Source organism: Perognathus longimembris, chromosome 8 (assembly GCF_023159225.1).
Source record: "Perognathus longimembris pacificus isolate PPM17 chromosome 8, ASM2315922v1, whole genome shotgun sequence".
In the NCBI taxonomy this organism is placed as follows: domain Eukaryota; kingdom Metazoa; phylum Chordata; class Mammalia; order Rodentia; family Heteromyidae; genus Perognathus; species Perognathus longimembris.
In genome coordinates, this window is record NC_063168.1 from 30,668,124 (window position 1) to 30,691,701 (window position 23,578).

The 23,578-nt window shown below is 35.1% G+C and overlaps 1 pseudogene; it reads left to right on the top strand.

Annotated features, from left to right (window-relative positions):
* Nucleotides 1-16,330, top strand: part of LOC125355970 — a 42,543-nt pseudogene extending 26,213 nt beyond the window's left edge.
* Nucleotides 16,331-23,578: the final 7,248 nt, after the last annotated feature.

The window sequence follows — 23,578 nt, forward strand, 5'->3', positions numbered from 1 at the left end:
AAAATGATACACCTAGCATATAAGTATATGTATGTGTATATGTACATATATATGTGTATATATGTATATAATATATACATTAGGAGTACTCAAATTTAATCTATGGTATCTAGTAAGTTCTTCCCTAAATGCCTTATCATAAAATAGTTCTTGGTACCTCAAAGTTTTCTTTAAATATCTTAAATACATGATACAAAATAATCTGATGGGAATAAAAAGTGCAGTTAAGATTTATACACATGAATGTTTTAATCCAATATCATTTTAAAAGTTAAAAAAAAGTTAGAATGCCTCACATTTACAAAATCAGTGAAATATTTAAATATCTTCGGGTATCTATTTGTTGAAACATCACAGGAAGTACTTGACTTCAATGAAGATTAAGTTTGAGAAATTCTTTCATCAAATGTTAAACAAAACCATAGGTATGACTGTCATATGCTAATAAGAAGGAAGTGAAAATTTATGGAGTAGCTTTCCCAAGTGTACTCCACAGTTAGGAATGAGCATAATGGTGTAAGTTCAGTCCTCCTTCTACTCTATTGCAATTATCCAGATAGAGCAGTGACTTACTTAACCTTATGGGAAGTCTACTGTTGAATGATCAAGGTGGCTTTGCAAATCTACCAATTAATAAGGTGACACCAAATAATTGCATAATAAAAATCTGACAATTCATTAAGATTTGTTTTATTGGACAAACTATAAGAAGAAATAGTTGCTCATGCAGAGGTCAGAATAAATGTTAAAAAGTATGAAAAATGAAAAGCATAACAACCAGAAAATATAAAAATAAAGCAAAATAATGCCAAAACTCAGATTTACAATAATCTCTGATGCCTCATTTATTAATGGAAAACAGCATAGAATAAAAAAAAATGAGCTTTTACATTATTAAAACAAATGCTGAGATTTTCATATTTTCTGTATCTTGATGTTTACACTGAAAGGTACTATTCTCAAGCTAAACAATGCATTGGAAAACAACATAAGGCTCATAGTTTCAAATGCTTGCCTAGATTCATTAAGATAGAACAGATAAAACTGAGATGAATATAGATTGTTGTCTATGATTATATACTGTCAGCTGCTCAACATTTAGCATTCAGACAAACAATATACTATTATAGACCATGAAATGAAAATAAATTACTATCTGGTTCTCAAAAACATAATGATCATTGTGGAAGGACAACATTCCTCTGACCAGTGGGGGAATTTGGCCTCAGCACGAAATTCTGCCTTTCATTCCTGGAACACCTAAGGGCCAGTGGGGGAAAACTCCTACTAAGGGATTTCCTCTGTTTGATTGGCTAAAGAAAGCCACTTTTGTCATGAGATTCTCCTCCCATAGAAAGTTCCTGGGTTGTATTTCCCCAACTATTCAGGAGAAGGGCTTTCCTGGCTTGGAATGTTTGTCCCAACTATTCCAGAGCAGGGCTTTCCTGGGTTGTATTGTTTGCCCTAGCTAATCCGGAGAAGGGCTTTCACAGTATTAGGGAATTCCATTGTTAAAACAAGTTTTTCTGGAATCTAATTAGATCTTTACTTTTGCTAATCTGATCTTTTGTTACAAAAACATCCTTGGTGGGAATGGAGCTGTAAATCGTTCTGTTTTGCTCTTGGATTTATGAATTAATCTAACCCTATATAACCCTGACACCCCAAAAATAAACACGTGTCTTCTCTCAGAGCCACATGTCCTTCCCCCCCTCCTTACTGTCTTTGTAGTTATCCATACTTCCACAGATCATTCTATCTCACCCCAGTAAGAATGTCCTATATCAAGAAAACTAACAATAACAAATGTTGGAGGGGATGTTGCCAAAAGGGAACCCTACTTCATTGTTCGTGGGAATGTAAATTGGTTCAGCCACTCTGGCAAGTGGTATGAAGATTCCTCAGAAGGCTAAACATAGAGTTCCCCTATGAAGCAGCAGCCCCACTTTTGGGCATCTACCCAAAAGACCACAAACAAGAACACACTAAAGCCACCAGCACAACAATGTTCATCGCAGCACAATTTGTCATAGCTAAAATATGGAAGCAATCCAGATGCCCCTCAGTAGACAAATGGATCAGAAAAAATGTGGTACATATACACAATGGAATTTTATGCTTCTATCAGAAAGAATGACATTGCCCCATTTGTAAGGAAATGGAAGGACTTGGAAGAAATTATACTCAGTAAAGTGAGCCAGACCCAAAGAAACATGGACTCTATGGTCTCCCTCATATGGAATAATTAGCACAGGTTTAGGCTAGTCACAGCAGAAGATTACAAGAGCCCAACAGCTATGCCCTTATGAACACATAAGATGATGCTAAGTGAAATGAACTCCATGTTTTGGAAACGACTGTTTTATCACTGTTGTTATTACTTTCAACATGCCATGTGAAACCGTAGCTTCTCTTGTTGATGATCCTCTTGTATCTCCTTCCTGTGGTTGTAACTGCACTATCTCTGTATCTTATCTGAGTACATTAGAAACCATGTATACTGGTATTATTACTAGGAAACTGAAAGGGAATATCAAAATCAAGAGACACAGGATAAAAAGACTAACGACTACAAAAGCAATACTTGCAAAACTCTTCGGTGTAAATCAACTGAACCACTCATGGGAGGATAGGGGAATGGGAAGGGGGTAGTGGGGAATTAGGGAGGAAGTAACAAACAGCACAAAAAATGTATCCAATACCTAACATATGAAACTTTAACGTCTCTGTGCATCAATTTGACAATAATTAAAAAAAAAAACCACATAATGATCATTTTGTTGTTGTAATGACATTTCAATATACCTATAAGTTAATGATATTACAAAGAAATATATATATATATATTTTATATATATATATATATATGTATGGTTTAGCATATTAAAACGATATCCCTACTGGAAATCTTTGATGATGGAATTAATTTGAATATAAATTTAATTGTAATAAATTTTTCCCAAAATGCAATAAAACAGGCAGTTCCAAACTTAAAAATAAGTCTATTTATTTTTTGCCAGTTAGTCCTGGGGCTTGGAACTCAGGGCCTGAGCTCTGTGCCTGGCTTCTTTTTGATAAAGAGTAGCAGTCTACCTCTTGAGCCACAGCACCACTTCTGGATTTTTCTGCTTATATGGTGCTGAGAATCAAACCCAGGGCTCCATGCATGCTAGGCAAGCACTCTACCATGAGGCCACATCCCCAGCCCCCAAAACAAATTTATTTTTAAAATAAATATTGAAATATTAGTGAGTTACCTTTAGTATATATGTGGATTAGTACATCAAATTCCAATATTAAAATGAAGAGTAAGATTTGAAAGAAACTCACAGAAATATCTTTAAAGATCTATTACTGAAGAAAATCTGAATATATTACTTGGTATATATAAGGATTATTTTTATCTTTACTATTTCCCATTATGATTTTCAAGTAGTTTGACCAAGGGATTGGCACCAACAAAATAGTTTATGAAAATAATGCATTTGATCAGTATTACCCCTTTCATCATTCTCCCCCATCCGTTTTAATTCGATCCCTTCCCCCAATTTCCTTTTTTTCTTTTTCTAAGTTTAATTTTACTATCAAGATGATGTACAGAGGAGTTACAGTTACATAAGTAATGTAATGAGTACACTTGTTGTTGAACAGTGTTACCCTCTCCCATATTTTCTCCCACTTTTCCTCCTCCACCCTGACATCTCTTCTCCACCCCCAAGTGGTAAAGTTTATTTCCAACATAGTGTCTTGTGAATATTGAGGTTGCATTTGCTTTGCCATTTTTTCTTTGACTCACCATTTTGTTGTTCTATGGCAGGATCATCTACCAAAAACTCTGAGACTGTGAACTAAAATGAATATTTTCTCCTATTAATTGTTTCCTTCAGGAGTTTTCCTCAGTAATAGAAAGCAACCATACCCATAGTTTATGGTTTAGAAACACCTATTTCTGTAATATTAAATACGTGCATGTACATTTAAATTTCTGTGTTCCTCTCTCTCTCTCTCTCTCTCTCTGGCTCTGTGTGTGTGTGTGTGTGAGTGTGCGTGTATGTGTTGACACTGATTCTCAAAATCAGGGCCTTACACTCTGCTTGGCGGCTTGGCTTTTCTTTTATTTTCTTCTCTTTTTTTGTTTAGTCAATGCTATTTTCTACCATATGTCATATCTCGACTTCCTGTTTGTTCTGGTTAGAGTTAAATTTCTCTCAGATTTACATGCCTGGGCTTGACTTAAAGTTTAAACCAGCCTGGTGAGTATGTATGATTACAGACTTAAGCCTCTGGTGTTGGACTTTTTTTTTCTTTTTTCTTTTGCCAGTCCTGGGGCTTGAACTCAGGGCCGGAGCACTGTCCCTGGCTTCTTTTTGCTCAAGGTTAGCACTCTGCCACTTGCGTCACAGCTCCACTTCTGGCCATTTTGTATATATGTGGTGCTGAGGAATTGAACCCAGGGCTTCAGGTATATGAGGCAAGCACTCTTGCCACTAGGCCATATTCCCAGCCCATTTTTAGTGTATTTTTAAAGTGCAATTAGCATAACAATATTTTCTAAAATTGGAAAATATTCATTCATAGAGCTATCTTTTACTATGTCCTTGATTTCAGTTTTAATTCTTTTTCTTTTTTAAATCTTTTGTTTATGTTCTGTTCATACACCCTAGTTTTCTTTTTGAAATTAATTACATTACCATAATATACTATCCATTAGTGACATGTAGGATGTTATTATTTAATTAATTTTTCCTTTAACGGTGGCTATGGTATTTTCAATCTTTTTTACTTAAGTTAATTTTACATTTTACTCTTCTATTATTTTTTTCTGATCTGTATTGTGAGCAAAGAAGACACTATATATTCATTTTACCTTTTTGTTTTACTGAAAGCTATCTTCAATATTGTTTCATGAATTGGAAAACAGTTCTTTAAAGCCCTGGCTATATAACCAATGATGAAATAATTATGCTTAAATGGTTATTGAGTACTTTCTGTTTATATGGTAAATAAGTTGTATTTATTAGGTTGTAGCATTAAATAATTATTGAAACTGGGCTCTGGTGTCTTTAACCTCTAACCCTAGCTATTCAATAGGCTAAGATCTAAGGATCATGGTCCACAGCCAGTCCAGGCATGTAAGTCCATGAGACACGCATTTACAATTTACCACACACAGAGACACACAGACACACACACACACACACACACACACACACACACACACATACACACACACACACACAACAATAAGAAAACGAAGTATAGCTGTGGCTCAAAGTGGTAGAGTGCCAGCTTTGAGCAAATTAAATAAAACTCAGAACCATGCGCAGGCCCTGAGTTTAAGTCCCATGACGAAAAAAATATTATTGAAGCTATATTATATATGCACCAATAAGTATCACTGAGTAGGATACTGCTGGCATGGCAGTTGAGAATTTCATGATTTAATATATCCTTTCTTTTCTTTTACGGATTTATATATAAGGCAGTGAGTACATTTCTTGTTCAACTTGTTACCTCCTCCCTCCCTTCCCCCCTCTCCCCTCCCCATTTCCCTCTCCCTCCAAGAGTTGTGCAGTTGATTTACACCAAAAGGTTTTGTAAGTATTGCTTTTGGAATGGTTTGTATTTTTGTCCTTTATCTCTCTATTTTGATATCCCTTTTCCCTTCCCCAGTTTTAATACTCGTATAAACAGTATCCAGGGTATTCGGATGAGATATAGTGGTAGAGGGGGTACAACCACAGGAAGTGAATACAAGAGAAAAAAAATTAAACAAAACAATCAAACAAACAAACAGACAAGAAAAAAAATACAAAAGGTACGGTTTCACATGGCATGTTGATAATAATTTCAACAGTGGTATAACTCTTGTTTCTGTAACATAAAGTTCATTTCACTTGGCATCATCTTATGTGATCATATGGGTGTAGCTATTGGGGTATTTTGATCTCCTACCATGACTAGCCTAATCATTTACTAGCTATTCCCTATGAAGAACACCATAGGGTTTATGTTTCTTTGGGTCTGGTTCACTTCGCTTAATATGATTTTTTCCAAGTCCTTCCATTTCATTACAAATGGGGCAGTGTCATTCCTTCTGATGGAGGCATAGAATTCCATTTTGTATATGTGCCACATTTTCCTGATCCCTTTGTCTACTGAGGGGCATCTGGCTAGGTTCCATGTTTTAGTAATGACATGTTGTGCTGGTGACTTTAGTGTGTTCTTGCTTGTAGTCTTTTGGGTAGATACCTAAAAGTGGGGCTTCTAGGTCATAGGGAAGCTCTATGTTTAGCCTTCTTAGGAAGCTCCACACTGCTTTCCAGAAGGCTTGAACAAGTTTATATTCCCACCAACAATGTAGTAGAGTTCCCTTTTGGCCACATCCTCTCCAGCATTTGTTATTGTTGGATTTCCTGATAATGGACATTTTTAATGAGGTGAGGTGGAATCTCAATGTTGTTTTGATTTGCATTTCTTTTATGGCCAGTGATGTATAGCACTTTTTCATGTGACTCTTGGCCATTCTCATTTCCTTTTCAGAGAAGTTTCTTTCTAGATATTTTGCCTATTTGTTGAGAGGGCTCTTGGTTCTTTGATTAATTGTTTTGGGGGGATTTAATTTTTGAGTTCCGTGTATATTTTAGATAGCAGGCCTTTGTTGTATGGCTGCTAAATATCTTTTCCCAATCTGTGGGTTTTCTGTTTATCTTGGAAGCTATGTCCTTTGCCCTGCAGAAGCTCTGCAGTTTGATACAGTCCCACTTGTCTAACTTTTCTTTGATTTGTTGCATTTCTGGGCCTTTGTTGAGGAAGTTTCTTCCAGTGCCAAAGAGTGTTAGAGTTTCTCCTATTCCTTCTTGTATTGTTTTCAGGGTATCTGATTTTATTTCTAGATATTTGATCCATTTACCATTGATTTTGGTGCAAGGTGATAAATACGGATCAAATTTTAGTTTGTTACAGGTATTTGGAAAGTTTTGCCAGCACCATTTGTTGAAGAGTTTGTCTTTGTTCCAATCTATATTTTTAGCTCTTTTTTCCAAGATTAGGTAGCCGTAGGTCTGTGGGTTCATTTCTGCGTCTTCAGTTCTGTTCCACTGATCCTTGGGTCTGTTCTTGTGCCAGTACCAAGCTGTTTTTATTACTATAGCTTTGTAATACAACATAATGTTTGGTATTAATATTCCTCCTGCACTGTTCTTTCTACTTAGTACTGTTTTTGCTATTTGGGTTTTTTAATTGTTCCATATAAAGTCCATTCCCTTTAAAATCACGAGCAAGACAAGGATGTCCGCTCTCTCCTCTCCTCTTAAACATAGTATTAGAATTTCTAGCCAGAGCAATTAGGCAAGAGAAAAACATAAAGGGGATCCAGAGTGAAAAGATGAAGTTAAACATTCTCTCTTTGCAGATGACATGATGCTATACCAAAAATACCCCATAGGCTCTACTCCCAAGCTCCTAGAGCTGATCCAAAACTTTGGCAAAGTAGCAGAATATAAAATAAATCCTCAAAAATCAATGGCTTTTATATACGCCAACAACCAGAAGAGTGAGGCTGAAATCAGAAGTGTAACACCATTTGCAATAGCCTCAAAAACAATATAATATCTAGGTATAACCTTAACCAAAGAAGTAAAAGAACTCTATTATGAGAACTTTGAATATTTGAAAAAGGAAAAACCTTTCATGCTCCTGGACTGGGAGGGTTAACATCATGAAAATGTCAATTTTACCAAAAGCTATCTACAAATTCAATGCAATACTCATCAATATCCTAACACCATTTTTCAATGAAATAGAGGAAGAAATTAAGAAATTCATATGGAACAATATATTCTTTCTTATCTCCCTGATGACCAAAACTTATTTTTCCTTTAATATTGTCAAATATGATGGCTTAATTAGTGTGTTACATTTTACCTAATTCAATTTTCTCAATTTACTTAATATGAAATTTATTCTCTTTCTTGTAAACAATATATTTCCAAGTTCAACTATTCTTTTTTTCTTGCCATCACATTTGGTTTTTTATTATATGCTGACTATGTTTACACTATCAATAAAAAACAAATATATTTTGTAAAACCATTTCATTTTAATCAGTTGTCTTATGCTCAGGAAATAAAATTGTTTATCTTCTTTCATTGATGATAAAATCAAATTGACACAGAGCTTAAAACAGAAGTTAGAGAAATTCAATTCCTAAATTGATGATAATTCATCCACTGTGCTAGATCTGAGAGAAAATATCTTACAATGATCAAAAATGTCTAAATGTTTCAGAAACATTTAAATAAGACAGGAAACTATCAATACATGAATTGTGATTTGCAAATAAAATAATACTTAAAAAGAAGGTGTGGAGCCTGAGAACAGGATGAATTAATCCATCTTGGTTGAAGAGCTATGTCCTGGAGAGAAAACAGGTGGGCTAGTGAAGAGTCTATGGGGAGAATCTTCTAAAAAATAATTTCTCAATGTTCTTGGGTAACTCTAAGAACCCATGAAATGGCATTAAGTTCCTAACACTCAAAATTGAAAATGAAATAGGTCCAGGTAATCTTGTAGTAGTTTTGAGATATAACTGCAAACATATATAGAATATTTATTTTACTTATTTTTCAAAATTTATTCTATAGGTAGTTATACAAAGAAATTGTCATTCAACAAAGCATTTATAAATACAATACGTGTTGGTCAATGTCACCCTTTTTAATAAGACTTTTTTCCTTATTCCTCAGATTGTGGTGCTATTTAACCTCAAATCTCAAGATTCTAACATTCTACTGCACTTTGTGACTAATGAGAATGTGCTTAGGTAAATCTACCTCTGTTCGTCAAGTGAATTTAAACATTTTCATTTCAAATTTCCTAGGTACTGCATGTCATGCCCCCAGAGAACTATTACAATTTTGTCACTTCTTAGATGTAAGAGGGAAAAAAAAGGAAATTATGAAAAGGTTCAAGTGATGGATTCATTATGACATTTGGTTTTTGCTGCTATACCACAAGTCTGCCAATGTATTATGTAAGTATCCATAGACAGTATAAAACTTAATAAGCATGTACAACTCATACTAGATCTTAATTAATAAAGTAGAAAATAAGCCTCATTTGGTTTCTGAACCTTATTTGGTCTCTGACACAATGTTGTTGGACATTCTCCCTCAAAATTTGCTTTGTTTTATTGTTTGTTATTGAGAGAAGATCTTGCCCTTCAGCCTAGTATAACTACAAATTTAAGATTTCCCTGCTTCAATTCATTCTCTCAAATGTGGGAACTATACGTATCCCCTCACACCTATTTATACAATATTTTTTATTAAATATTTTCTTTACATTAATTTTGGCAGCATTGTCATTGTTCAAAATATACCATTGTACTCTGAACAGAGGGACATTTATTTTCATTTCTATTAGGTGAGTTAACTACTTCTGTTAGCTAAGTGTCTTTTCAACATTAATTTCCCATATGCTATCAATTCACAAAGCAGTAAATGACGTATTAATGAATCAGTGAAATCCAGTGACTGTAACAGCACATCCATATAAAAAAATACATATTCCCCTAATTTAAGAAAGTTCTACCTGTTGCTAGAGAAGACCTAAAATGGGTCCAGCAAAGATTTTACAGCAAATAAGTAGTAAGTTTTAAAATATAATTTCATGTGCAAAGGCTTTTCCTTGAGGGGCAATGAGATAATCATATAAATCACTTCAGAGTAATCTCCAATGTACAGTTGTATACAAATGTGGAGCAAATTTCTTAGTATGAATCTGCATTTTATTATTATTCTATTTGCCCATTGGATTGAAAAACTCTTTTATGAGTGCATTGGACTGTCCATATGTAGGCCATGAAGAATATATGCACACAAAATCCATCAGAAAGAAGACATTGCCCCATTCGTAAGGAAATGGAAGGACTTGGAAAAAAATATACTACGTGAAGTGAGCTAGACCCAAAGAAAAGTGGACTCTATGGTTTCCCTCATAAGGAATTATTAGTATATTTAGGCTAGTCATAGCAGAAGATCATAATAGCCCAATATCTATGCCCTTATGAACACATAAGATGATTTTAAGTGAAATGAACACATTATGGAAACAAGTGTCATATCATTGTAATTATTTTCAACATCCATGTGAAACTATACCCTTTATTTCTCTCTTCTATTCCCTTCCTGTGGTTTTACCCTTGCTATCACTGTATCACATCTTAGTGCCCTGGATACTGCATATACGTGTATTAGAATTAGGGAAGGGAAAGGGAATACCAAAATGGAAAGACAAAGGATAAAAAGACAAACCATTCCAAAAGTAACACTTACAAAACCATTTGGTCTAAACAAATTGTACAACTATGGGGGGAGAAGAAAAGGGGGAAAGGGGAGGCAGGGGAAAAAGAGGGAGGAGGTAACAAGTTGAATAAGAAATGTACTCACTGCCTTACATATGAAACTGTAACCCCTCTGTACTTCATTTTGACAATAAAGGGGGAAAAAGAAAAAAAGCATTAAAAGCATTTTGAGTAAATGAGACTGGGCTAAGGGAACAATGTGGAATACAGCAACAAGTCGCCCTCTGAGTCAATTCTGTGGCCGCATTTGCTGCCATTTTCTTACTTGACATTCTTTATTAACCATCCCCTTCACGTGACACAGGCTAACTTGTCACACTCTTTAACCTTCATTGCAGGTAAATGCTGCCCTGTGACCTGGGTCTGACCACTGAAAATTAAGAAGTCTTTTGGGAAAGAGTCCCCTTTGCATAAGAAGATCATGCTTATGAACTGGGTTCCCCTTGCCTTTTATTCTGACAACAGTCTTGACAAGGGTGTCCCTAAATCTCATGATTACTCATCAGAACTGACAGGACTCTGCATAGCTCATATACTCATGGTTATGGCTCATTGCAAAAAGGGAAATAAATTAAAACAACCGGAAACAAAGCTATGTGAGGTGAAATTCAGGAGAAACTGGATGTAATATTGTAGTAGAGCTTTTCAGGAGGAATAGTATGGGCATGCCTAATGCTCCCTGTCACAGTGTAGAGCACATATGCCAAATATTGCCAACCAGGACAGATTACAGAACTGTCATCTTGAGGTTTGTGTATGGGCGGGGACAGTGTTACACAAGTAGGCATACAGCTCATTGACTGAGCACAGATATTCAGACTATAAACCCTGAAATAAAATTTTAAAAATAGTTTTCCCTGGCAATCATCCTGCTACCAGTAACTGTGTAATCAAACTACTGTAACTTGCTTCAACCACCAGACTTGGATATTCAAAACGAAGCAACAAAATTAAAAAGGAAAACAGGAAAAGCATAGGAATAAATCACTCATCTTTCAGCAGGCAGCCAAGTGAATGAGCAGTGGCAGACAAACATTTAGGAGGGAAATTTCCTGAACACTTTAAGCATGATCATGTGAAGACAGGCTCTTTGGAACTGTGGTCTCCATCTTGAGATTCTAAAGAGAAATTTACAAGATTGTAGAATCTGACAAGCCTCAATAGCTTCAAAGTTTGCATTAATATCTTCGGAACCAATTATTTGTGAATATCCTATGCAAAAAAAAAAGCATTGATAAACTATGTTTGAAATCAATTGATTTGGCTATCTTGTTTGTTTAAAGGAACTTTATCTTATGAATTGTGTAATGTACACTTTGATATATAAATAGCATTTGATGATTGAAAACATAATTTCTGGTGAAATTGTCTTTAGAGTCAATCTGGGAATGACAGTTGTCCCATTGTTTTGTCCCGTCATACTCTAGTCTCTGTTCACATGTTGTAGTTCCAATATTCTCTCTGAAATATCGAAAACTAAGAACGTCACAATCATTAACCTGTTTATATATTCTTGAAATTTAAAAAAAAATCAACTAAATTATGTGGAAAGACACAAGGAATTTTTGGTGAATATAGCACATATTCAATTTGAATTCAAGTTAGATTATTTTCCAAAGAGGTTCAACAAAATATTTAATGAAAATAATGTAGAGCCAGGCACAGTGGTTTATATCTGTAATACAAGCTACTCTTTTGTTAATTTGTCAAGGTGACGTACACGGTGTTGCAGTTACATGGGTAAGGTAATGAATAACTTCTTGTTGAACAATGTTACTCGCTCCCTTGATTTATCTCTCACTTTCCCTCTCCCCACAATCCACCCAGCCAAGTTTTAAAGTTATTTCCAACATATTGTCTTGTAAGCATCACTGTTGCATTGGCTCACCCTACATCCTTTGTCATACGATTTTGTTATTCCTTTTCCCTTCCCTAATTCATATAAACCTATATACACTATGTAGGGGACCAAAATCAAATAAAGTGGCAGCAGGAGATAAACCATATTGGAAATAAAATGAAAGGAAAAAAAAATAACTTCACATAGCACATTACAAAAAACAACCAGAAAAAAAAATCATCTTGTTTCCATATCTTGGAGTCCATTTCACTTAGCATCATTTTATATGTTCACATATACATAGATATTGAGCTATTATGGTCTTCTGCTAAGACTATCCTACACAAATACTAATTATTACAAATGAGGGAAACTATAGCGCCTATGTTTCATTGGGTCTGGCTTATTTCACTTAATATGATTTTTTCCCAAGTTTTTACATTTCCTTAAGAATGGAGCAGACATTCTTTCTGATGGAAGTATAGAATTCTATTGTGTAAATATATATATATATATATATATATATATATATATATATATCACATTTTCTTGATCTATTCATCTACTGAGGAGCATCTGAGTTGATTCCATATTTTAGCTATGGCAAGTAGTGCCACAATGAACATGTTGTGGTGAGAGTGCCAACAATGAGAAGAGAAAAACTGAAATGAGGAAAGTGATTCCGTTTGTAATAGCCTCAAAACAAGCAGTACAAGAAGTGTACCCAAGGCCTAACATATGAAACTGTAACCTCTTTGTACATCACTTTGACAATAAATAATTTAAAAAAAATGAAACAGGAGTTAACTTAACCAAAGTAGTGAAAGACTTTTATGATGAAAACTTTAAAACCTGGAAATGGAAATTAAAGGAGAACTGAGAAAATGGAACCTTACATGCTCTTGGACTGGGAGGATTAACATCATGAAATGGAAATATTGCTAAGGGGTATATACAAATTTAATGCAATATCTATCAATATTCCAATATAATTCTTTAATGAAATAAAGGAAGGAATAATAAAAAAAAAAACCTAAAAGGCAAAAACAGTCCTTAGCAGGAAGAACAGTGCTGTAGGAATATCAATACCAAACTTCAAACTCTATTACAAAGCTATAGTAATAAAAACAAGTTGGTACTGGCACAAGAATAGGCATGAGGACCAATGGAATAGAACTGAAGACCCAAAAATAAACCTGCAAACCTACGGCCACCTAATCTTCAATAAGGGAACCAAAAATATAGGATGGAAGAAAGACAGCCTCTTCAACAAATGGTGCTGACAGACTTGGTTAAACACCTGTGAAAACTAAAGCTAGATCCATATCTATCACCCCTCACCAGAATCAACCCCAAATGGATCAAAGACCTCAAGGTAAAAAGCCAATAACCTGGGGCTGGGGATATAGCCTAGTGGCAAGAGTGCCTGCCTCGGATACACGAGGCCCTAGGTTCGATTCCCCAGCACCACATATACAGAAAACGGCCAGAAGCGGCGCTGTGGCTCAAGTGGCAGAGTGCTAGCCTTGAGCCGGAAGAAGCCAGGGACAGTGCTCAGGCCCTGAGTCCAAGGCCCAGGACTGGCCAAAAAAAAAAAAAAAAGCCAATAACCTGAAAATATTTCAGGCCAGCTACTCTTAATGTATCTGCTCTCTAATGTCAGGCTTTAGATCCACAATACATTCTACAAAGTATATTAAAAGCTGAAATGGCTGAGAATCTGTTAGGTCAACAATGTAATAATCTTTGACACCTATTGGTGATTAAAGTAATTAAAGTCACATTGAGGAACATAGTCATAATATTGTAACCTTAATGAACATTGTTGATAGCCATTGTATATTTTTGTATTTGATTTCTTAACTTTGCTTTTTTAAAATGTGCTTTTCTATTTTTGTGTTTTATTATTATGTTTTTGATGCAAAGTCTCACTAAGTAGCTCAAGTTCCCTTCAAAACTATGTTTCCCTAGCATGATGCTGTGTGCAGAAATTATTGGTATATTCATTTTGCTCATTTTTGTTGTTACTTTTCTATAGCTATAGAATTAAAACTCTAAAAGGGTAAAATTTGACATAAACTTCATTAATAATTGTGTAATTTCCAGAAGAGCTTTCCAAAATGCGTTGAGTACTTAGGCATAATTTTAGATTATTGTTACCTCTTTTGAACTATTCAAACTTAAAGTTTAAATTTTTAAATAAAAGAATAATTTCCTAAGTAATTCTGAAGGTTTTGCACTTGTTTAAAATGCAAGTTCCTGTCAACACATGTCAGAACCTGCATAGCAGTTCATTTCCAGTAATTTATAGGCCCAAGTGGTATTCAATGGATATGAGTTTGATTTATCTGTAATTTCAGAGACTGGGATGGTAGATATTTGGAGGTGGTTCATTGTTATTTCCATGTATGTCTAAACAGAGAACAATACAACAGCAATAAACAAAATGTGGTTTGCAAAATGAAGAGTCAGTAAAGCCTTGAGTTTATGGTAGAACTTCAACAATCTTTGTCTTATGTTTCGTTCATTAGGAGCCATTACTCTAGACACTTTTTTTTCCAGTTAAGTAACATCTTCAACATATTGTTCTTCCTAGTCAATCCAGTTTCTTCAATTTATAAAATCATTTAAAAATCCAGAATATTCTTACATTCATAGAAAAGTTGCATTTATCCTACAGACTTCCCATACCCTCTTCATATGATTTCTTCTATATAGTGTCTCACATTAGTTTCATTTATTTTTCAAAATGAAGAAGCCAGTGTTGATATAGTATTGTGAACTACACTCCATACTTTTTTCCTTACTAGTTTTACTAGAAATCAAGGTTTATTGCTTCAGAATTCATCTAAGCATCAATAAAACATTAAATTTGATTACTGTGCCAGCCTAGCTTTTTCTTACAAGTTTATCTAGCTTGCTTATTTTTGATGAGTAGAATGCATTGATGTCAAGTATTTTGTATATGTGTGTGTGTGTGTGTGTGTGTGTTTTCACATTGTATCCCACAAGAACATACATTTTTATGTTCAACTGCATTTCAGTGAAAGGAAAAGAAAGAAGGACCTCATACATAATTTCAGGAGCAAGTCTATAGCTCAAATATCTCAAATTAGAATAAACCTTAGGAACCATGTTGAAATAGCATATTTTAGGATATGCTCTTTTGCTTACTCCTTTCTTTTCGTGGTCGCGACTGAGGAAGCATCTCTCAAATCTCTCTTCCCACCCTCCTGTTGCCATCATGTCTAAGTCCCAGGTCTTCTAAGGAGCCTGAACAGCAGGAGAAGCTCTTTTTGGGAGGGCTGAGCTTTGAAATGACCAATGAGAGTCATGCGCGATGGGGAACCCTCATGGACTGTATGGTAATAAGCGGTCCAAACACCAAGCGCTCCAGGGGCTTTCGGTTTGTAATTTATGCCACTGTGGAGGAAGTAGATGCCGCTATGAATGCAAGGCCACACAAAGTGGGTGGAAGAGCCGTGGAACCAAAAAGAGCCAGGTACCCACTTAACCGTGAAAAAGATTTTTGTTGGTGGCATTAAAAAAGACACTGAAGAACACAACCTATAAGATTACTTTGAACAATATGGGAAAATTGAAGTGATTGACTTTGTGACCTTTGACGACCATGACTCCTTGGACAAGATTGTCATTCAGAAGAACCATAGTGTGAATGGCCACAGGTATGAAGTAAGGAAAGCCTTATCAAAACAAAAGGTAGCTAGTGCTTTGTCCAGCCACAGGGGTCTAAGTGGTTCTGGAAACTTTGGTGGCATTCATGGAGGTGGTTTTGGTGGCAATGACAGTTTTGGTCATGGAGGAAACTTCAGTGGTAGAGGTGTCTTTGGTGGCAGGCATAGGAGTGGTGGATTTGGCAGTAGTGGGGATGGCTACAATGGATTTGATAATGATGGTAGCAATTTTGGAGGTGGTGGAAGCTACAATGGTTTTGGCAATTACAACAGTCTTCAAATTTTGGACCCATAAAGGGAGGAAACTTTGGAGGCAGAAGCTCTAGCCCCTATGGTGGTGGAGGCCAATACTTCACAAAACCACGAAACCAAGGTGGCTATGGAAGTTCCAGCAGCAGAAGTATCTATGGCAGTGGCAAAAGGTTTTAATTGCTACCAGGAAACAAAGCTTAGGAGGAGAGAAGAGTCAGAGAGTGGCAGGGAAGCTACAGGTTACAACAGATGTGTGAACTCAGCCAAGCACAAAGGCAGCAGGGCCTAGTTGGTACAAAGAAGACATGTCTTAGACAATACTCATGTGTCTGGGCAAATAAACTTGAGGACTGTATTTGTGGTTAAATGTATAACCGGTTATTTTAGTTTCTTTTCTATGGAAAGTGTAAGGAATTCCAACAAAAGAGTTTTAATGTAGATTTTCTTTTTTTGTACCCATGCTGTTGATTGGTAAATGTAATAGTCTGATCATGATGCTGAATAAATGTGTCTTTTTAAAAAAAGCATATTTTAGAGTTGGACTGGCATCTATGTACAATACGCCTGTGATGTAACTAGACTGAAAACATAGAGAAAAAGGAGAACAAAAGAAGAATATGGGGCTGCAGATATGGCCTAGTGGCAAGAGTGCTTGTTTCGTATACATGAGGCCCTTAGTTCAATTCCCCAGCACCACATATACATAAAATACCCAGAAATGGCACTGTGGCTCAAGTGGCAGAGTGCTAGCCTTGAGCAAAAAGAAGCCAGGGACAGTGCTCGGGCCCTGAGTACAAGCCCCAGGACTGGCCAAAAAAAAAAAAAAAAAAAAAAGAGGTATGAATGACATTCATCTCTTCACGTAGAAAAATATGAAAAAACTTATGGTTAAAACTAAATAATTTTGGAAAAGTATGAATATAACTTCCTTTGATTTATCCATCAACATTGATATGACCTCTTTGAGGGAACACAGATAGCACTGTATTTAAAGCAGTACATCAAAGTGAAGAGAAACTGCCAGCTCTGAAGTTGATATGTTCAGGAAAATGTAAGCACTGATATATTAATGAAGGTAATATCTTTCAGGACCTTTACACTTGTTAGTGTTAGTAGAGCTAAGCAAAGCTACATTTTAAACTTTGTTACTATTTACAAATTTTTATTTCATTTTCTATGGTAAGCTTTTATATCAGAGCTTTATAGAACTTCTTGAACCCAATGGTGTTCTAAAGGTAGATCTTATCAACTGATAAGGAATAGATACATTTTTGTAGGCTGAAAGCTGGTGGCTATACAGTCATTGGTAAAAAATAAAAATAAATTCATACATGATAACAGATGGAAAAGGAGACAAAGGAAAAGAGCATTACAAACTGACACAAAAAACAAAGAAAATAAGATTTGGGTGGTAGAGGGTCTTTTTATGTTGAAGGTATCAGTGAATATAAAATTAGAAAAAAAATTCTACATATATTTTTTATATGAGGCCTTTGTATGTTGTATGGCTGACCAAGGCCTCATATCTAAAATATATGTAGAGTTCAAAAATTAATTTCCTCCAAAACTACTTCTACTCAAAAAATTAAACTCCTCCAAAACTACTTCTCAAAGAACCACCTGCCCCCGCAACCAATTGGCTAAAGGCCTAAAAAGTGATTTCCCTGAAGAGGAATGAGAATGGTCAAGAAACACATGAAGAAGTGATCTACATCACTGACCATAAAAGAAATGCAAGTCAAAACAATACTGAGATTCCACCTCACCCCACTAAGAATGTCCTTTATTAGGAAAACTAAATGCTGGAGGGAATGTGGCCAAAAGGGAACCCTAGTACATTGTTGCTGGGAATGTAAACTTGTTCAACCTCTCTGGAAAGCAGTATGGAGGTTTCTGAGAAAGCTAAACATACAGCTCCCCTACAACCTAGCAGACCCACTTGTGGGCATCTACCCAAAAGATCACAAGCAAGACCACACTAATGCCACCAGCACAACTATGTTCATCATAGCAGTTTTTCATAGCTAAAATATGGAAACAACCCAGATCACCTCAGTAGATGAGTGGATCAAGAAAATGTGTTACATATACACAATGGAATTCTGTGCCTCTATCAGAAAGAATGACCTTGCTCCATTCATAAGGAAATGGAAGAACTTGGGAAAAATCAGACTAAGTGAAGTAAGTCATACCCAAGGAAACATGGACTCTATGGTTTCCTTCATTGGCAATAATTAGTGCCTGTCTAGGATAGTCCTAGCAGAAGATCACAATAGCTTAATAGCTATGCCCATTTGAACACATAAGATGATGCTAAGAAAAATGAACTCCAGGTTATGGAAACAAGTGTTATACCATCATTGTTGTTATTTGCATCCTGCCAGTGAACATCCTGCCATGCCTTTTTTTTTTCATATCTCCTTCCCATGGTCTTACCCCTGATATCACTGTAACTGATTTTAGTACAATGGATATTGTATATAAGTGTATTGGAACTACAGAAGGGAAAGGCAATACCAAAATCAAGAGAAAAAGGATAAAAAAAAAAAACCAATGCAACAACAATACTTACAAAACTATATGGTGTAAAACAACTGCCCAACTCATGGGGGGAGAGGGAAATGAGGAGGTAAGAGATGGGGGAAAATGAGGGAGGAGGTAACAAGTTGGATAAGAAATGTACTCCCTTACCTTAAATATGAAACTAAACCCTCTATACTTCACTTTGACAATAAAGAAAAAAATAGAAAAATTGTTGACCAATTTGAAACCCTTTGTTTAATTTTCACTATTACCAACAGGGAAACCTTGTTTCAACTACTCTCCTGCTCCATTCTCCCAAAGTTTTCCACAATCCATAATTATTGCATCCATATAGTCTCAAAAAGTAAAACCCCTTTCAAAAACACAACCACCATGCTATTATAAAACTTTGACCAAAAATATTCTTTGGATTTAATCAAAGTTCTTTTTTAATCAACGTTTTATTAACATTCAAAGGTCTTTAATTTCCCTTTCCTTTTCAGTTATGTCTCTGTTTTACTGGTTTTCCTTATATTTTACAGTCGATTCATTCCTTTTCTGAACAATTCTTTTCTTTAAAAAAAATCATGGAACTTCATAGTAGCTTTGAATGTGAGCCAGCAGAGCAACAACTATAGATGCTTCATATATCTGCATTGGAGTTCACTTTTTTGGTGTTTGTTAAAGAAACTTGTGGTTTCTAAATTAACCCATTACCTGTCTTGCTCTGTAGAACTTACCTGGAGCACTTAAGGTATAATTTTACAACCAGTATGGCAGAAATATGTATGTCCTGGACAGAGAAGACAAAGCCAGGCTGCATGATCCCTGAGTAAGATCCCTGAGAGACTGGTAAAATCATCAGATGCATTATGTCAACCTCACTGATGAACTCTAAGCAGTCTTACTGTCTCTCAAAAATGCTATGCAAATCTCATTCAGTGGATCCCATAAATGACACTAGAATTTTATTTTGCCTAATTACTAATATTTCTACTATTCTTGTTTGTCTTTTTCTATCCTCTTTTATTATCTTTAGTTGTCTTTAAGATATAGATTTTGTAAACAATATTCATTCTTATTGGTTTCTGAAACAGTTTGAGAGTCACTGTCACTGAGAATATTATTTCCCTTATTTTCATACATTTTTTTCCACTGCGTTTTCCTTTTCTACTTAAAACATTTATTTTTCTTTAAACTTATTTATTTCTTTATTGTCAGTGATGTTAAAAATATTTAGTGCTTACACACACATGTCCCATGTGTTATAGGAAACTTTTACTTTGCATTTCTGAAATTTGGTTTGCATAGCACTTTCCTGTAGTCAAGTTGCACTAAATTGCTCTTTCACATAAAATTCTCCAATTATCATCTCCAGATGCCACTTTCTTACTGCATTCTACTGGACAATAAGAACACTTTTGGCATCTTCAGTTCTTTCAGGAGTTATTGAAGTGGTTACATAAATGATGGATAAAGTCACAAATAATTATCTTCAAAGACAGTATTATATTGCTTTTTTCACAGTTTTGAAATAAATAAAGTAATACATTCATGATGTTGCATCCTAATATCACTGATGCAGATATGTAATCTTTTTCCTGGTCTAGTTTGATGTTTACATTATTTGCATTTAGCTTCCTATTCATATTTTATTTCTTATGGGAGAAGTTATAGTGGGGCTTTATATAGAAATTTCCAATTATCAAGATACCTTGATTATCTGGACAGTATTTTATGAACAGTTCAAATATAAAGACAAATCTATTTATGCCATTTTTAATGGATCCATTGAAGACTCAACTACCTTTGGAAACTTACTTGTCTAAAACACTTACTTTAAAACCAAAGTAAAACATATTTCTTAGACATTATACGGACAATCTTCAAATGAGAACTACATATCCAACTTGCATCATATTATACTTAAATATGTTTTCCTCATTTCTCCCAAATGAATTGCACTGTGATGTAAGAAGATATAAAATATATTCAAACACTCACTTCTCACATTACTACTGGTGTTAGTACACTGCATATGTTAGTAGCCCATTCATCTACACTGCAAATTAAAATTCTCATCCAAATTCATATGACCCTTTTCCATCTCTTTATGATAACTTATAAGTTGGAATGTTGTGACCCTAAACAGAAGCATAATATCCAGGGACTGATTTTTTCATCTTCTCTTTTCTTGAATGGGGAAGACTTGTAACTTGTTTCTAAATAATGGAACAGGCAGAATATAGCTTTCAATCATACAATAAAGAGAATTTAAAGGTATACTTAAGTTCCTTTATCATTTGAATGAGCTTAACCTAATCAGTGAGTCTTGGGGTCAGTAGTAATATCTTGCCATTATTTTGACCATTTTTCCTATGTTGAGATGTTAGGACTTCAGAGAATTAAGGTATTTCCATCAGAATTGCAAGATGTGTGTCTTGACCAGTCATGAGATCTACATATAGAGTATTCAAGAGAATAATGTAAATACCAATGACACAGAGAGACAAAGGATGGAACATCAACAAATATTTCATGACCACACTTCACGACCTTAATTTGGATTTCAATTTTAAAAAATATGTTCTTTTCTACCAATTTACGTGAATTTCTGTAGAAATCTCATAAACTTTGCAACAAAGCTAATAAATGAATATATGTAATTTAGCATCTTAAATTTTGCCTTCTGTTCCCCTAGTTTATAATTTTAAAGTTCTGGTCTCATAGTGATCACTCTGTTTAAAAGCACTAATGTTTTTTGGTAGGTTGCTCAACAGACAGGAGACAGGAAAATGAAAACATGATGTTAAGCAACATTCACTTATATGACTTGTTATTATAGAGATGTTGTCATATTCTCTTTTTAAAGAAATGATCTCTTTTTTCCATGCTGCCCGTGAACTCACTTATCTTATTCTCCTGCCTACCTCAGGCTTTTATTGTATTTGTCATGGTGGTGGTGGTAATGACAGGCTCTTTCTATGCAGCATCAACAGTTGAATTTGAACTTGGTGCACAGCCAAGCCTGACTAAAAACTTAGGATCCTCCTGCCTCAACTTACAGAGTGCTGAGAAAACAGACTGGCACTAGCAGAACCCATTCCAGATAGCAACCTTGGTGTCAAAGAGAAATGACAGTAAAATGATTCAAATAAGCTGAATAACTTTATAAAACTATAAAGTGCATTGCTTTTTTTAAAATTTCATGCTCCTGTAAGGCAGATAAATGTCTTTCGAAGTTTTGAACAGGGTTACAACAGACATAAAATAGTCACACAGTAAATGTTTGTTTAATTGAAAAGAAGGACAGGAGCCGAGTGATTGTAGAAAATTGGGTTTGTGATGAAAGTCACACTTCAGAATCACACTTCATATCTGATGCTTAAAACCCTTTAAAATATTGATAAAATAAAAATTCAGTGTTAATTGGAATTCTCTATTTTGACAGTCGGTTCTCTAGTTTAAAACATTAAAAGTAGAATCATGTAAAATTGACTAAATAACAGCAAAAAAAAAACCATTCTGAAGTGTTATGAATAGGTTTAAGGAAGCACAGGACTAGAGAATGTGATGTAAAGACATTCAATTTTGTGGTTTGAAGATAAACTTGTTGAGTATGCCTATGGGCCTGACCACTGTTCACTGAGGAGCTTTGAGGATTTTTGATGATGTAGAACAATCAGTGGTGACAGATGAAAGGCTGGAACCCAGAGGGCAAATGTGAGTCCATGCATCTTAAGGAAAGCATGCCTTAAATAATTTCAAAGAAAGGAGGCTGATGCTAGTGGTGACAATGGAATTCCTTTTCCTCTCTTGGTGCTAGGGAATCTGGATTTACCTATTCTGTAGATGAACAGCAAAAAACAACTATGGCCTAGCATATAGGCTTCTTAGTTATTTTGAGCTAACTGCATAGTATTCATCTTTTCAAATAATAGAAAAGTCTTGTTGAAGATGATACACAATTATTGATACTTTTCCCTCTCATCTGTCTTTTGATGTATACTATCAATCAAATATTAAGCAAGGACTGCCCTAGACAGAAAACTATTAAAGAGTAATTAGTTAAAATAATTATACCTATTACTGACTTTTGTGCTCAGGACTAGTACTGGATCACTTGAGATACAGCTTTACATCCAGCTTTTTGGTGATTACTTGAAATTCCTCAGAACTCAGTCTCCTGAGTTACCTAGGATTACAGGTGTGAGCCACCAGATCCTTGCCAGACTTAACATTGCTCAAAAGAGAACGTACAAGTTATGTCACATATCCTGGCATTATGCCATATTTACAGAATAAAGAAAAATAAAATAGGAGAATACAGTTAATAGTAAAACTCTAACAATAGGAAATTAAATTAGGATGTTTATGTGTTCAATTTATCACAAGAAGTTCTCTTATAATGAAATCCAGCTTATCTTGGAAAATTGTGAGGTAGTTTTTCTTCTCTGCCTTAGTTTACATTTATTTTCTCTGCAGAAAGCTGAGAATCAGCACTATTTTGACTTCAGGGTTTTTATACTAGTAGTATAATTTCTAACAGTCCACAACAAATCCATAAAACTTGTCTTAATGGGATTTTGCCTTGAGCACCATCTGTAATTAGGTAGGGGGTTTTCACTGAAACTCCATTACTGTGATTTCTAGGTGAGTCTCTTGGGGATACTGTGGCCTCTAGGCTTCCAGGCTTTTTGTCAATCCCTGAGCATTAGGAGAGCCTGAACAGATGCTCAAGTGTGTGTGTGTGTGTGTGTGTGTGTGTGTGTGTGTGTGTGTGTGTGTGTGTATAAACATGTGTGCACATATGTGTATACAACTATTGGCATATGCCATGCCACAAATACCCATCCAGAGTTTCATGGACTGTCTGTGCTGTGGGCATTGTTCTGAATTGTT